Source organism: Benincasa hispida, chromosome 3, assembly GCF_027475165.1.
Source record: "Benincasa hispida cultivar pf3 chromosome 3, pf3_genome.v1.1, whole genome shotgun sequence".
NCBI lineage: Eukaryota > Viridiplantae > Streptophyta > Magnoliopsida > Cucurbitales > Cucurbitaceae > Benincasa > Benincasa hispida.
In genome coordinates, this window is record NC_143480.1 from 56,859,384 (window position 1) to 56,867,651 (window position 8,268).

Here is an 8,268-nt window from a genome sequence, read left to right on the forward strand (position 1 = left end):
TCTGAAGTTCGCCGTTCGTCATTCGTCCAGATTAGTATGCTCTTCTTCTCTTTCCTCTCTTAAACTCACAGAAATTTTTGTTTTTATGTTACGCCTCTCAACTGTTTGTGTAAATGTCTCAATGAAAGCCACCTGCGTTTTCACTTTAATATGTCTCTCTGCTCCTAGATTTAGGCCTACTTTTTATGTGTCTATGGCCTTTGAAATTCGATTTGATTAATGGTTTTCTTGTATATGATACATTTGTTGAAGTATTGGCAAGAGGCATTGCCAAGAGTTACTCCTGCGTTGGGTATGCGTGAGCAAGAGCAGTAAAAGTGAAATGTTGAGCGCAAGGTGCTGGGTAGACGATCACATAGCAAATGGGTAGCGCTAGATGATGAGGTAGGCGATCGTGTAGGCAGGCGCTGGACGATCGTGTAGCAATGCAGGAAGCTAAACTATGAGATAGACGATCGTATATCAGATGCACGGAACTAAGCGATGCGCTAGATGAACGTATAGATATGCGTGGGCGCTAGACGATCGTGTAGCGGGCGCTGGACGATCGTATAATAGATGTGCGGGTGCTAAGCAATATACTACATGATGGCGCTATACGATGGCCATGAGTTCTAGACAATAGCCATGCTGCGCTAGACGATGAGTAGACACGTTACACGATAGGGTGAATGCTAAGCAATAGGCGATGATATTAAGCGATAGGCAAATGTGTTAGACGATAAGGCATTAACGCTAAACGATGGAGGTAAACGATGGGCACGGCAGCTAAACGATAGCCTATGCGCGAGATCGTTTACTAAATGATTGAGCTACACGATGGGCCGCTGAAGCTAAATGATAGATGCGGAACTAAACGATTGATTGGCTTGAGAACATATGCATTATGCTAATTAAATACACTAAAAGAATGTTTGACTCACAGTTTTAATAAGTTTTAGTTGATGAATCACAGTTTTAAAAAGAAGATTATCTCATTTATTCAACTATTGAGTTTTCTTGTTTTGCAGGTGCACCAAAGGAGCAAAAATTTGGGATCGCAAACTCTTTATGCTTTTTCTTGGGGAACTCTATTAAAGAATTTTTCCTTGAATGTACCATTTATACACATTCCTAATAAACACGGTTAGTTGAATATGAATTCTAATCACATTTTCACTTTCAATCCTTTGCCTTAAACCTTTTTTGTTTGTGATCCTTTGAACAGCATTGATCAGACAAAGATGCTTATAACCAGACACTGGTGAAGCTAGAGGGGTCTGTTTAAGAAGAATTATGAAGAGATCCATACTTACCAAGTTGAGAAGGACAGTAAACTCATAATGTTTGTACAATCATAATGTTTGTATTAATTGTAATTTGTGTTTTCAAGGGCTAAATATTATTGTACGACCTTTTAAATTATAATTTTATAGTAGAATTTATGGATTAAATGTAATAGATTTGCAATCCATACATAAATAATATGTCATAGCCACAACGTTCGATGATGACGTGTCATGTTATACTTTTGGACCAAAAAAATGGATTGGCAATGAAATTTTAAAAAACGGACAGTAATTGATAAAACAGACAGATTCTGAGCTTTAATGTCAGTCGGAACTGACATTAAAGGGCTTTAATGTAGGTTGATAATTTCATTAAAGGGCTTTAATGTCAATTGCAACCGACATTAAAGATAGTGTTATTAAAGCCCTTTAATGTCGGTTTAAAACCGACATTAAAGACAATCGACATTAATGGGTTTTAATAACACTACCTTTAATGGAGGTTTAAAATAGACATTAAAGCCCAAAATTCTTCTAGTGTATGGAGACAAATAAAACAATGAGTTGGTTGGTATGTTTGTTTAAAATATAAATCTTATGCGATAGAATTGAGAAAAGAGTTAATATAATTAAAGTTACAATGAGTATGTAGAGAACGGGTTGAGAAGGGATTTAGCTAACACTTCGTAAGATTGCGTTCAAGGATGCAATCAGGATACACACATACAACAACAGGTCATCTCTCAATGCAAATGCTATAGCTCCTAGTTTTAGGACGCGTGCGATGTATACGATGATGTCTATATGACTTACGTCTAAGCCTCTATTCTTGTCTAAACAATAATGAATGACACACACATACACAAGGTGACCGCATACTACCATAACCTATTTCTAAGGTGCATGCGATGCATGTTAGCAAATAGAACTTATCTCTAAGTTTCTATCTCTTGCTTATGCGGTTCTAATCTAGTTTTCTCAAGCCTAGATTCTAACCTAGCCTGTAACAAGTTTATGTTTTGCATGTTATATTTACTTGACGATTGTCGTTTGTGACTGTTTGCTACCATCAAATTCTGTCGGTCGAAGGGTAGTCGGTTCCAACAATTTTAAGAGGATCCATCTGCTACTGTTGTGACGACCCTTTCAAATCAAAACAAAATTATGACCTTCGACCTCAACTATCGGTTTCAATTCCAAGGAGCGAACTTCAGACGGTAGAAGTAGAAGATGCTATTTTTTGTCACAGTTAAGAAGGTTGCTGACGTTTGCACTACGAAGAAACCAACTGTCTCAAAAGAATATCCTACTAAACAATAAATCAAAGAAGCTGTTGATTGGGAAGAAGAAGATTTTTTGTGTAATAAATTTTATATTAAATGGTTTGACTGATCATCTGTATGATTATTACAGCTCAATGAAGACAACAATGGAAGATTAGGATGTCCTGCAAAAGAAGTACGATATCAACGAGGCCAGGTAAAAAAAGTATGCCATCAACCGTTATCTTAAGTTCCAGATAACAGATGACAAATCTGTGGAGGCCCAGTCCCACGAGCTACAGAAGATAACCCACAAAATAATAAGTGAAGGTATGCCCCTGAACGAGCAATTCTAAATTGTTGTTAATATTGACAAGTTGCCCCCTTGTGGAAGGGAAAAAGAACATCTTAAGGCTCCAAGGGGTATCCATGTTTTAGACGGGGTGAAGAAATAGGCAAATGTAAATATGGTGGACATCCTACACACATGCATCATCGTCTAATCGAGCATGCCAAAATGAAAAATTATTATTATTATTTATTTAACAACTCCACATGTCACGAGCAGAGGGTGTTGGTCAATTCTCCATATTCTCTCTTGTCCCTTCCCTTTCTTCCATTCTCGTTTTTCGAGCAAGTCAGTTTAAAGGGTTTGAGTTTTCGATCGGTCATAGTGTTACTCCGATCGAGACTATATCATCTATTTTGTGCTATTTTATTCTGGGGACAACGTGGCAATTCTGTAGAACTGCTTGCACACTTTCGTAGAGCCGCGAAACGTCTTAAAGAGAGAAATATTCGCGACTCAGCCTGTAACAAGTTTCTGTTTTGCAGGCTATATTTGCTTGACGACTATCATTTGTGACTGTTTGCTAACGCCAAATCCTATCTGTCGAAGGGTAGCTAGTTCCAACAATTTTAAGATGATCCATCTACCGTTGCTGTGACAACCTTTTCAAATTAGAACGAAATTATGACCTTTGACCTGAACCGTCTGTTTCGATTCTAAGAATTGAACTTCAAACGGTGGAAGCAGAAGATGCTGGTTTTTCTCACGTTAAGAAGGTTGTCGACGTTTGCACGATGGAGAAACCAACAGTCCCAAAAGAAGATTCCACTGAACAACATATCAAAGAAGCTGCTGATTGGCAAGAAAAAGACTTTTTGTGTGAAAATTTCATATTAAATGGTTTGACTGATGATCTATATGATTATTACAGCTCAATAAAGACAATAATGGAAGTTTGGGACGTCCTACAGAAGAAGTACGATACCGAGGAAGCCAGGTCAAAAAAGTATGCCATCAACCGTTACCTTAAGTTCCAGATGGTAGATGACAAATCTGTGGAGGCCCAGTCCCACGAGCTGCAGAAGATAGCCCACAAAATAATAAGTGAAGGTATGCCCCTGGACGAGCAATTCTAAATTGCTGTTATTATTGACAAGCTGCCCCTCTTGTGGAAGGATTTTAAGAACATCTTAAGGCACAAGACCAAGGAGTTTTTCTTTGAAAGTCTAATCACCTGCCTAAGGATTGAGAAGGAAGCCCGGTAGCAGAATTAAAGGGAGGAGGTGAACGGTTTTCTTGGGAAATCTACCTCTACCGTGATAAAACCTAACTAAAAATTTAAGGGAATTAAGATGAAGGGTCAGAATCGTGGTTTTAGCAACCAGAACAATTAGAAGAAGCAGAAACTCCCCTTCGAGAGAAAGTATAGCTCCTTTGCTTTAACTGTAATAAAACTGGAATTTTAAAATAAATTTAAAAAATATTTTCTTGTTAAATTGAATAACTTCAGTTTTGTTTAAAAATTGTTATGTTCTTTTAATGTATGTATATCAAAATTATGTGTTTTCCCAAATTAAAAACTTTAATTAGATGGGTATGATTTAAGATAATTACTATTTTTTTTTAATTATAAAATTTTTACTTTTAATTTTATGTATTAGTTTTTAAATATAACAATTTTAATAAGTAAATTAAAAAATAATTTGAATAAGTAATAAATAACTCAAATGATTTTTAATTGCATTTTGTACATTTAGGCACCGTAGGTAGCGGCTTAATGTTTTCCTCTCGGGTCCTGAATGACTGCAACATCTCTTCTTTTTACTTGAAGCTCCAATTTATGCCTAATGGCAAAATTATGATGGTTTGAAGAAAACACTCATATGTTGAAAGAAAATTGCCAAAATTTGGCAAAATTTAGCCAATTATATCATATATAATTGGACTGGTTAATTATATATGATATAATTGGCTAAATGTATGAGATACATTATTTTGAAGGAAATTAGATATAAATATGATTTATATCAAGTAGAGGAGAAAATATCATAGTAGATATGTTATATGAAACTAAAGGTTAAAAATATAATATGATTATGTTTATTAATATTTTAGTTGGTTAATCATATGATAATTAACCCAAAAATTACATTTGGATGTGGATTAGTGGGGCAGCGTCGGTTATTATAACCGATGAATTAAAATGAAAATAGTTTTCATTTTGAATCGCTAGTCCAGAAAAGATAGAAGATCGCGTTGGTGAATCGTTAACGATCGCTTTGAAGAATCGAGAGCCTATACGATAGTCGCTCTTCGTCTAGATGATCGTCCACCTCGCGTCTAAACGATCACACACTTGTTCTTATGCATTGAGTGGAGGGTTCTAATGCATTGAGTTCCGAAGTTTGAAGATTGTCTTCAACTGGTATGACACTCTCTCCCTTGTTATATCTTGTTCATAGCATGTCGATAATTACTGTTGTTTTCATAACTATACGTTTGAATATATAATATGTATTTCGGTCACGGTGAGATCGGAGCAATCCAAACGCGCTCATGGTACTCTTCGGTAAGAGATCCTTCAATTTGAACAGGAATTTAGCTCAACTAATTAAGGTGTATAGAATCAAGAAGTTAGAGGTTTGAATCTTCCTACTCTATGATGTGTATTTAAGAAGTTGCTTTGACAAACTTTTTGAAATCTCTTACGTATTGCTGCAATAGGTCTTGTCCTCGAAGGAAATCAATTTTCCTTATCCTCTTGCTTTAACTCTACTCTACATGATCTTCTCATCTATCTTATGCTTTATACACATTAAAATATTTAAGGTATTATGGATTATCGATGTTGTGGGGTTGGCATTGAGCAAAAACTATATAATGCATACTTTAATATTCACATATAAATATATATGAAACAAGAATGTTTTGACCTCAGTCTGCATATTATCTCAGGTTCTGAAGATCGAGGAAGGTATGTGTGCAAAAATGCATGTAAAGCTACTCCTGTATATGGGTCTATTTATCAGAAATCACATTTACAAATATGTTCTGTATGAATTTATTGCTTAATATAGAGGAAGAATAGTAGAAAAAGTTTATGAATATCCTTGGTATGGATTATGATGAATTAAAATCTCTTAAAGTATTTGCATGAAGATAGTAGACTACAATAGCTTGAATTTTAAGTTGACACATCAACTCTTGTAGCAATTTTTTAAGTAAAATTGTATGCCCAAAGCTAATGAAGATGCAGGGTTTCTTCAAAGCATAAGATATTTTGGGGTGATTGGGGTATTTATTTATTTTTCTTTCTTTAGAATTGTTTGACTTGAATGCTTTAGGATGGTTTTTGGTGCAAACTCTGCATTGAAGTGGATTTACTTATGAACACCACTCATGAAGTGAATTTTAGTGAAACTATGTGTGAAATATATGTTCTTATGAAGTGTTCTTTCCATAGGTGGAAAAGTGATAAAACCATTTTATACGTCGCGACCTTGTTAGTATATCTTGTTGGGGTAAACCGAAGTATGCATTTAACATGGTTTTATGGATTACAGTGTTACTAAAATAATTTTAGAAGTTTTATGTCTTATGTTTCAGTAAAGTATGTTTCGAAGCTATGTTCTGTGAAAGTATGTTTTTAAAGTTGTCTTCTATCTATTGAACTGTCACTTATTGGACTTCCCAATGCATGCTTTCAAAATGTTTAAGATAATTGTGTGTTCCTATCGTCAATAATATTATGAGTTAGTAAGTCATGAGTTAAGTTCCTAGCATTGATAGTTGATTTAATTCGTCGAGATCTATTTCTCACTTTTAGCCTAACGTTATCTATCGCTATTTGTCTTATATAGTGACGTTGCAAGTTTGTTATTGAAAGTTAAAATTTTACAACATATAAGACTGTTGTTAAAGATAGATCAATGGTCATTGAAAATATCTTTTGCAACATATGTAACCGTTGAAGTATTTCATTAATTAGAAAAATATTGAATTTGATACATAAACTTGTTATCTCTGGTACAAAATTAGACTATAATTTCGATTGAAAACTGACATTATAGGGGTATTGACTAGCATCGAAGAAGGCTAACTAACGATATTTATATGGATATAATAAAAGGAATATGATATTTATATATGCAACTTAACTTTCAACAAATATAACAGTTAACTAATTCACTTCAACAAAAGTGATATAATTATTCATCCTCCACAACCTATATTTAACTTACGAAGATAAACGAAATTAATAAGTATAATAAGTACAAGACTCTAAACCTTAAAATTACTTGTTTACCCTAAATAATTCTCTTTTTGAGCATGAATACTTCATGAAGCTCCATTGTCAGTTTCACCATACCGAGCTTTTTTCTAGTTGGCTTCATCACATCCAACTTAAACTTAAGCGTCTTCCTACTTTTGCCCTGAATGTTTAAAGAATAACTTAATCAGACTTTTATCTTCTTTAAGAATTAACAAGCACTCAAGATGAACATGACAATTCTAGAGAGATCTTAGCTTGAACTTGAAAATAGAAATAATAATAATTGATTCTAGAATGATGAAGACAAACATACAAACACAAACTGATTTAGCCATTCACATAAACACCTAAGATCAAACACCCACCTTAATTGAAATGGAATAAAAAATTGAAATTCGTCAAAAATCCACTTCTTCCTTCACAAAAATATTTCTCATTAACCAAATTCTTGTTAAGTACTAAGAGAAAATGACATTGAGCACAAATTTTATTCTCTGATAAAAACATATCGTAAATATGACTCCAATACATAAAACAACTAGTTTAGAGTTTTACTTAACAACATCTCTTTTCTTACTGTAACTGACAAAAACTAACAAAAGGTATGTACTATAAATACCTAAAGATCAGATCTATTACATACATCGAATAGAAATAATCTTACATCTCTTATAAAAGAAAAACTATTGTACAAAGGCAATCTCAAGAAAGAAAAAAAGTTCTTCACGTGGATGTACGCAACCTTTCTTAACCACGTACTTGTGTGTGTTCTTTATCTTCTTCCTTTCATCTTTTGAACTATGCAGGTTGTTCTTCATCTCTAAAAAAACAATCTTCATTTTTAAAGAAGAGCCCTATAACTAATTGAGAGAAAATTGAGAGAGAAAATTGAGAGAGAAAAGAAAGTTTTACCTGAAAATGAATTCCTTTTCCCAAGTGCAATAATCTGATCAGTTGAAGAGAGAGTTTTAGCCCTACACGTATGTGGAAATTAGGTTTACTATGTGGCTTATTTAGAACCAATCTTTTCACCTAACACAAGCCTTCAGCTACTTGGGCTTTTCCTTCAAGATTCATTTCGTAGGCCTATAGAAACAGAGAAATAGCCCAACAAAATTTGTATCAGAGCTTGAAGACCATCGAGATAATCTTTCTTGAAGCATCAAGGTTTTCAAG

General features: G+C 34.2%; 1 long non-coding RNA gene across 1 annotated transcript; it reads right to left on the bottom strand.

The window, feature by feature from the left end:
- Window positions 1-6,939: 6,939 nt before the first annotated feature.
- Window positions 6,940-7,974, bottom strand: LOC150037397 (uncharacterized). The gene is made up of 2 exons (XR_016528209.1): window positions 7,835-7,974; window positions 6,940-7,252 (listed from the first exon to the last, which is right to left on the bottom strand). It is a non-coding gene; the product is annotated as an uncharacterized LOC150037397 (long non-coding RNA).
- Between the last annotated feature and the right edge of the window lie 294 nt (window positions 7,975-8,268).